Source organism: Rhinolophus sinicus, linkage group LG03, assembly GCF_036562045.2.
Source record: "Rhinolophus sinicus isolate RSC01 linkage group LG03, ASM3656204v1, whole genome shotgun sequence".
Classification (NCBI taxonomy): Eukaryota; Metazoa; Chordata; class Mammalia; order Chiroptera; family Rhinolophidae; genus Rhinolophus; species Rhinolophus sinicus.
In genome coordinates, this window is record NC_133753.1 from 175,546,454 (window position 1) to 175,555,703 (window position 9,250).

The 9,250-nt window shown below is 37.3% G+C and overlaps 1 protein-coding gene across 3 annotated transcripts in view; it reads right to left on the minus strand.

Annotated features, from left to right (window-relative positions):
* The window catches only part of NIPBL (NIPBL cohesin loading factor), a 188,307-nt gene extending 179,610 nt beyond the window's left edge, over positions 1-8,697 (minus strand). For 2 of the 3 annotated variants that reach the window (XM_074328993.1, XM_019737212.2), the window contains exon 1: positions 8,273-8,687. The gene's annotated coding sequence lies outside the window, so the exon portion shown is untranslated. Of the gene's footprint in view, positions 1-8,272 lie in introns of all 3 variants that reach the window. The other variant, XM_019737211.2, reaches the window with a different exon arrangement.
* Positions 8,698-9,250: the final 553 nt, after the last annotated feature.

Below are 9,250 nucleotides of genomic sequence, written 5' to 3' on the forward strand. Positions count from 1 at the left end.
TACATTGTTATTATACATAATACTGAAATTAGCCAACAAAATAAAACTATAATAGTCTTAAGTTTAAAACAAGAAAGTAGATACCTTCCCTCTTGCAATAAACCCCAGTATCTTACTCCCAATTCTATTGCCCAAGGGATCAAAAGAAAAACCCTTCCTGATACTTGAGGATCCTCACCAACCGCTAAAGAAGGAACTCTGTTTTAAACTTTTCTTTGATTTGGTTTTATACACAAGTTATGGTATTGTTACGGATGTATGTTAATAAAAGTTCTTACCCAAAAAGAAGCCTCAAGGACATAACCTATATCCAAGAAAATGCTATTTTGAAATTAACACAAAAATATACTTGCCACTCACACTAACCTTAGATTTAGAAATATATCTTGAAGAAATATCATATAGCTCAACTCTAACTAATCAGTTCAAGCACTGTGACGGCGTTACAGGCATAAAGATGAAAATAAGTCTCCTTGCCCTCACAGAGTTGATGGTTTAGTATGGCTAACAGACCTAACAGACACAGAAACAAATCATTTTATCAAGAGATACAAGTAACACAGTGACAAATGCTATGAAATGGAATGACCAGAGAAACTTTCACCAAAAAAAAGGGCCATGCTTTCTCGTTTTCTCCTTAGAAAAAAATTTCTGGTGCTTGACTCAACATTTTGAAAAGTAACACGTCTACAGAAGAAAGCAGGAATGCTACACCCGTATACATTTTAACAGTTAACATCAATGCTTTTTCACCAGCAACATTTTGCACTTACGAAGCTCTCAGAATTTGAGGCCATTCAAACTGCTCTAGGTTTCATCAAGGAAAATAGAATTTATTAGAAAAAAATCTATGTATAAGCGGATCCGCACAGTCCAAACCTATGCTGTTCAAGGGTCAACTGTAGCACATTACAGGCCCATCGCCATGAACCACAGCACCTATATTCACCATGCTATGTAAACATTTGCTTATGAGGAAATTGGATGAACCATGACAGGTAAAAGAAGAGATACATAGGGAAAGGTAAAAAGAAAAGAGTAAAAAGATTAGTAGAGTTAAATAAAATGCATATATCATACGTGTCTTTCAAGATAACCTCAAGGTAGGTATGGCATAAATACTGGATTCTTAATTCTTTTCTCAAAGTGCAAAGAATGTTAACAGTAGCTTTTAGGCCATTACATTTCAACTTTCAACCTTAAGAGTTGTTTGTCAGGCATAGGCAGAACCATGAAGGAAAAAACATTATGTCATGTGCATCAATTTTTAAAGAATAGAATTAAAGAAAAGGGGACGTTAAGGCCAATTTACACCCATGTAAAATTTCCACTTGGTCACTACCATGGAAAAGCTAAATTATTACACATATAGCCTATACTCAGATCATTAATTTCTTTAGGTGGAAACTGGCAATCCTATCAGATAAAGACAACTAAAGAGGTTTTAAATCCTGAAAGGGTTGCCAAGTAGCACTGCTGAGAACTCTGTGATGTATTTCCTTGCTGGGATTAATTTCAAGGACATTTTTGTTTTGCAAACAAAAAATTAAATATACAGTCACAAAGATTAATATTTTTAGAGTAAACTATTGAGTTTTAATAATTCATTAGTGTTTCTAGCACTTAGTCTTTAAGGTATCTAGAATAACTATTTTTAAAAAACAGTACTTATACCAAAACAAGATTCATTTCATTGATACATTTCATCGGCACAAGACTGAAGGATTAAGGAGTATAAGTGACCCAAATATGTTAACTCTAACAAAAAGAAATCCAAATTTATGTCACAGCTTCTGAATTTCTCAGAAGATATAAAGTACATTAAAAAAATTATTATATAAATTAATGTTAATTCCATGTTTTTGCATACTGAAAAATTTTCTTTTTTGTCAAAGAGCAAATATACACAAAAGAAAACTTTAAGAATTTGGTATATTCATGTTAAATGATATGTTACACACATGTAAGGTGGAAAAACAATTTACCTACATAAATTATGTTTTAAAGTTTAATGTATTTTGGGGAATATTTTTTAATGCTTAATATTTTTATAAAAAACAATTCAAGAATCACATTATGAAAATAAAACGGCTTTTCCACATTTTCAAAAGCTATCTATTCCACAGATACCTCACATATATATTTAAAAATCAATATCCTATTTAAATGATTATATATACACAAACATTTTGCATATCACACATGGTGTAAAGTAACAAGTGAATTTTTAAAAAGACTGCAATCAAATAATGTATTGGCTATAACTGACCAAAACATTTTAGAATTCCTCTTTTTAAATTATCTTCAGGATCTTGTTATAAACTACACAAGAAAAAGTCTCACTACTCTATAACCAAGCCCACACTTTTTATAAAACATATATTACAAACCTTAAAGAGGCAGAGTAGTAGAAAGGAAAGAATAAAAGTTTTAGAATCAGAAATATTTGGGTTGGAATCTTAGTTCTAACACATGCTAGCTTTGCCACCCTGGACAAGTTTCTTAAACATAGTGAGCCTCAATTTCCTTGTCTGTAAAACGAGAATACTATCACTAACCTTATTGGTTAGTTGGGTGATTCAAATCACGATACACAGTGTAGTGGTTAAAATTGATGTGGTAAAGCATTAACTCTGGAGTCCTTTCTCCACTTTCTTCCACTTGTTAGCTGTGTGACCTTGGGCTAGTCGCTTAATCATTCAATACCTCAATTTTCTCAAATGTCTCAGATTAATAAATATAACGAAACTCATACTATACCTTGAAAAGCTGAGACAATCCATATAAAGAAAGCCCCTGGCACAGTTTCTGGCACATAGAAATCACTCAATAATATTATATATTACAAATGTAAAGCACTCAATACAGAGCCTGACACAAAAAAGATCTTATAAAATTTTAGTTTTCCTAAACTAAGTTCTAAATTACTTTTTATTCTCTTTAAAATTCAAATTCACCTCTGAAGATAAAGATTTATCTTTAAGGATAAGAAAAAGACTATTTCAAAGGCTCTAAAGGTATTTGCTAAAGGACTCATAAGGTTGTATGTAATAGCAACAGCTCTGGAATAAGTGTACAACTTCCTAAGTTGGTGACTTTGAAAGGATCAACATTCTTTGGCTATATAAGTACTGAATTTAAAAACAATCACCAGTCATACTAATGTATAGATTCATCTACCCTACTACAACTGGTCATAAACATCTATCTGAATGAAATCACGCTCTAAAGATGAATTTTCCCTTTCTAAAAATAGATGCTTTGACAATTTCAATATTTAAAAAAAACACCTAAAAGTAAAAAAAGTCACAGATTGCTTAACAACTCAAATTTAAAATATAAGATAGTAAAAATCTGATGATTTCAAATCTTTTTATATATATATATATCCTATATATGTTATATATATACACACACAAACACACATACATAGTATATATATATGTATATAAACACATATATATATAAATTACAGTCTGAATTCTATTTTGGTTCTTTGCCTGAAGTAAACAATTTCCTTGACTACATGACTTGAAAGTATTCAATAAACTGAGCAACCAAAGGATAATATTAAGATTTTATTAAACTAGAAATGTGGAACCCTAAATCCTTAAGAACAAATGTAAATCAGATTGAACATTTACTAATTATAAGACAATGAGCAATTTTCTAACCTTTCCAGCCATAGTTTCTTCGTCTGTAAACTGTGGATGCTATGTTTCTATTTCATGAGCTTAAGAAGAATTAAATGATATAATATTATGGGGATATATTTAACACTACTCTGAACAAACAATAAGCCCTCAAAATCTTATCTAGCTGGCAATGCTGTATCACAAAATAATCTCTCCAAATATCACTTTGGGAATTGAAAGGAATATGCCTTAAAACATAATTCTGAATTCATTAAACTTGACTCCAGATTTACACCAAACAAAACCAAATATAAGAAAAATATCTAAAATAATTTTTATTACTTGACTTACTTGAACAAAAAATTCTGAGCACATAAAATACCCTTTAAAATTACAAGGATGGCCTTAAAGAGAAATTATATTTAAAATTGCTTTTAAATCAACTAGAAACACTAAAATTTCACTATTTTTAAAAAATAGTATAAAAATAAAACTCCCAGGAGTCATTATGTGTTGTTTATAGAAATATAGTTAGTTCTATATTTTTTAGGAAGGACATATGTAAATAAACTCAATCCTTCAAATATATATAATCCTGACACAGGGTCAGGATTTCTAAGAGTACTAGTTCCATACCAGGAAAGTACAACCAAGAGACAGGCATCATGTCTCTAAAAGAAGAGGGAAAAGCACCTTGGACTCAGACAATTTAAAAAGTCACAGATGGTATGAGTGTCAGCACTGAGCAATAGCTCATGACCAGAGCTCAGACATTTCTTAAAGCAACATAATCTAATAAAAAAAAACCAGTTAAGAGTCAGGGAATCCCTTTTTCTTCCACTGACTCACTACGTGAATCTACACCAATCACGTGGCCTCTGAGTGTCAAGTTTTTCATAAAAAAATGGAAATCATGCTGGTCACTTCTCTCACAGTGAAATGAGAATATTTATAAATGACCTCAGGTCACCTTGAAAAAGAACCGATATAAAACACAAAGAATAATGACAAATGACAATTGCAAAAATAGATAACTCTGCTTAAAAAGTATATTTTTAAATGATTTTCAAAGGCTATATGTAAGACCATAAATTACCACCAAAGCCAACTTAGTACGTTCAGGATATTAAAATAAACACCTTCAAGTAAACAGTTAATTACCGAACTTCTATAAAGTTCCAAGTCAGTAATTTTCTATTCATTTTATGACAAATAAATGTGATAAACAAAACTGAAGTTACATTTCTATAAAAGGAATTTTTATTTACCTCAGTCTTCCCAATCACTTCATATAAAGCTGAAATCTTATATTTAAAACTTCAGAATTACTTATAATCATGCTTTTCCTAATAAGCAATGAGGTGGGGAAAATTAAATGAAATAATATGAAACTCAAACTCTTGAGTTTTTATTTACTCTTGCATTAATTTTTACACCCTATTTTGAGAGAGCAAAAGTACCACAATAGGGTATATCAAAACATAATACAGACAGGTTCAAATATTTCCAGTCTAGCACTTTGATGGAGGATTGGTACCAAAAAATTCAACATGAAATAGTTTAGGAAGCCTTAGAAAATACATGTTTGAGCTGGGTAGTCCAGCTCCGAATAAATTTCATGTTTGAATTGGTATAGCTTTGCTCATACTACTTTTGAAATTTATTAATGATTACTATGCAGAAAACCAAAACTACATTTACTACCATACTGAAAACTTTCATTTTTCCTCCTCAAAGAGATTCTCAAATACACAGTCTTTCTTTCTTCAAATATAACTTTTTTCTTCTTAAAGGTGTACAATATTATAATGATCCTTAGCAGAGATTCAAAACGCTTTCAAATAACTTCAGTAAACAAATGTTGAACGGCTTTCAAAAGGAAGCATCCTATACACTCTTCTCAAAACGCTAACAATTATTAAGTATTTAATATTCAACTTTAGTTTGATTTACTAGATTTTCATTATTTACCTTAAATCTGATTTCTTTTCAAGTAATTATTATAAATTACTGGTAACTGCAGACTCAAGAGAAACAATAAACCATAATGTTGAAATTTCCTTTAGGTATATTACAAAATATCTCTCTAAATAATAAAATTAGCATTATAAGATTACTAGAACACTTAATAGTTGTCTCCTTTCACTGAATTAAAAGATAATAATAATAATGGAAATACAAGAGTAGCCACTGGTCACTATCCAAACCAATACATGGGAAGTAGAACACACTATTCATAATCTCTAGGGAAACACAAATTATTTCTTCCAACTAAATTATCAAAAATTTAAAGTTCAAGCTTGGGTTCTATTTGAGTTTTATCATGTTTTTGTTTTCTCCTTTAAAAAATAACCTATTTAACCAGTTTGGACCAAACAAACAAACCAAAAAAAAATTACTTTCAATCTACTTGTAAAAAATGTTTATGCTATCTTAATAAAAGCTATCACACAACCTATATTACATAGAGATTGCTAAATATGTAGAATTGAGAAAATACGATCTGATAAGAATTAATTCACTTTAATTTAATTCCAAAGTCACAAGGAAAAAAATCAGTCACATAAACAGATACCTAACACACAGATCCAAACATCTGTATAAGAAAGCTCCCTTTAACTATAAAACTCTAAAAGTTGCTCCTGTTGATGAAAACTAAGCAAGCAGAACTCCTCTTTCCATTACCTTTAACAGAAATATGTTCATCCCTTGACACGTCTCTATTTTATTTACATAAAAGTTGTAAAGCCCTTATCTGCCTCACCAAACACCAAGCACTCTGCTTAAGATGTGAAGTGTTTTTTCCCTTCTGTATTCTCTCCCCCCAGCAGGCCCCCATTCGCATGCCCCCCACCCAGTGTAGGCCTGAGGCCCTGTAGCAAACAGTGTCTAACAGGAGCAGGCAGCACAAAGACAGGAATGGGAGATTAGTGGGAGGGAGGGAGGCCGGGATTGGGGCTCAGCAGGAGCTTCAGGCTTTTTAAAATTCAAACTGCTCCCTGACCAATACAAATCACGGACACGCTACTGACTACTACACGGATTTATAGCATTAAAAACATGCCTCGTACGTGACAGCTATATTAACTTCACTCTTTTTAACATTTCTCTATACGTTTGCAGTAAATGTGGAACAATTTATTTTAAGCAGCGTGCTAAACTCAAAAATAACCTTCAAAAAGTTACTTATTCTACAATGACAATAATAATTTAATGAGAAAAAAATGCGAAACAACGTAACACCCACTAGTAAAACAAGGGACTTTGTTGACCAGTGTTGCTTCATTTTAACCAATGAAAAGTTTCCCTTCAATGAATATGAAACAAAGTATCAAAATAGTTTAACCCAGGTACATTTAATTTTCTATGCAATTTGTAAGGCTTAACACTTTTAAATTGGTTGTTTTCCCCTTACACCAATCTAGTTATCAACGCCTCCATAAACAAGCTCTAAACACTTAACTTACACATGAACTAGAATTCATGATATAACTGACGTTTTTCTCCAGCATTTACAGATACATTTGACCTATTAAAATGACACCTCTCTCATTACACAGTCAAACATCATGGGCACAAACAGCCAATGACAATCCTGGGACCTCAAGAAGATCTGCCCTGACATGAAAGGATGGCATCTTGTACATTTTTTTAACCTCCCAGGGATTTTAAGCATAACTTAATTTGTGTATTTTAAAAGAAAATTGGTTTTACCTGTATCTCAGCACAACTCTCAGAACATTTCAAATTCCTTGTATGCTTCTACACGTTTGGATCAGGAAGTACTTGAGTATTTTCTGTATAGCCGTTTAAAATTGTTCTTATATAACACGTACAAACGTAAAGTGGCAGGGTAAACCTGTCAAGTACTTTATACTTGTCTTTGAATAAAAAGTCCATGTGCAACATACTGTCAAAGAACAACATAAAAGCTCTTTGGGGGGGGGCATATGCAGTGTCTACCACACTATGGTTTTCTGTATTAAATATTCATGTGGACGATTTACTTCTTTAAAAAAGAAAATGAGTCTTTATTAACTTTCCAACGCCCAAACAAGTTTTACACAGGGAAAGAATTACCACTGGATCCGTGTCTGAGTATTTACATTTGTCTCACTAACTGAAACTACTTCCTCCCTTCATGGGGTCACAGGGGGAAGAAGGGGGGTTGTTTGTTTCACTGGGACGTTCCCCACTCTCGGACCAGGAAAGTTGTAAATATGGGGACGATCAGGGCACATTTGCTGTTAGTTGTATTGTTTCCGCCTCCTCACTAGCTACGGCTCCTCTCCCGGGCGAGGCCTGTCACCGACCAGCAGTAGCTCCGCTCAGCCCGGAGCTCTCCTAATCCCCGAGCTCAAGTAGATTCCGCTGGCCCGCGGCCTGCACTCTCCGCCGGGCCTACGCCTCCCCGGCCGCCCGGCAGGAGCCCAGTCCCCGCCACCGCAGCCGGCCGGGAGAGGGTACAAAACCACCGCCACCCAGGGCGGCTGCCACCAGAGAGAAGCGAACTCTAGACTCGCCCGCGGAGGAGACCTGGGGCCGCTAAGGAAACGGCGGGGAGGGGAGCGAGGAGGAGAGACGCTGAGGACCTGGCGCCGCCGCCGCCGCCGCCGAAATAAAGAGCAGGAATTTACCTGGGCGAATCGGCGTCTGAATCCAAGGGGAGGCCGAGGCCGCTGTGGCGAGAGACTATAATCCGGGCCGGGAGGGGGGGTGGCTACGGCTCCTCTTCCGTCTCCTCAGTGCGGGGAACATGTAGAGCCGGGGGGAGACCAGCCGAGAAGACAAATCGCTGCTTCTTCTTCCTCCTCCTCCTCCTTCTCCCACATAGAAACACTCACAAACACCCGGCCAGGGGCCCGAGCTACCGGGGGGGCATCGCCGCCGGCCCGGGAACCAATCCTCCAGTCGGCGGGGGCGTCCCTCCCTGCGGCTTGGTGGTGTCGGGTGAGTCGGTACCGACGGAGGGAGGGGGGGGAGGGCGGGGGGGGAAGGAGCCCTGTGTGTGTCTCTCTCTCGTTCCGTCTCTCCCTCTCAGAACAAAATGCCGACCGGAAGTGCAGCTGCAGGAATGACTCCCTCCGCCGGCGCCAAACACTAACAACCACCCCCTCTTCCCCACTCCACTTCCGCCACCGCCGCCGCCGCCGCTGCCGCCGCCGCCGCCACTTAGGCTCGCGTCCTCGGCCGAGCCGCACCGCGCCGCTCCGCTCCGCTCGGCACCCGGGGTCCCGCTGGGGCCGACAGCGGGGCGGCGGCGGTGGCGGCGGCTCTGCTCTGCGCCCTTCTCCTCCTCTGGGCGGCGGTGGATGTTGCCTTTTATTGTCGATCCTGCGGAGCGGTGTTTTCGCTGCGGCACGGCAGAGCCAGCTCTCTCCGGTCTTTTATTTTCCTGGAGGCCGACCGGGACGGGGCCCGAATCTGATGGTGGTCGTGTGCGTGGGGGGCGCTGCGGCCCGGACCCGCTCGCAGGCTGCGCTCGCTGCCGCAGCTGGTCGTCATTAGCTTTAGGGAGGTAAGCGCGAGGCGGCCACGTAGAGGACGCCGGCGATTCGACGGCGACGGTGCATTTTTTAAATGGTGTCCCCGCAGCCTGGTGGATGGATGTATCG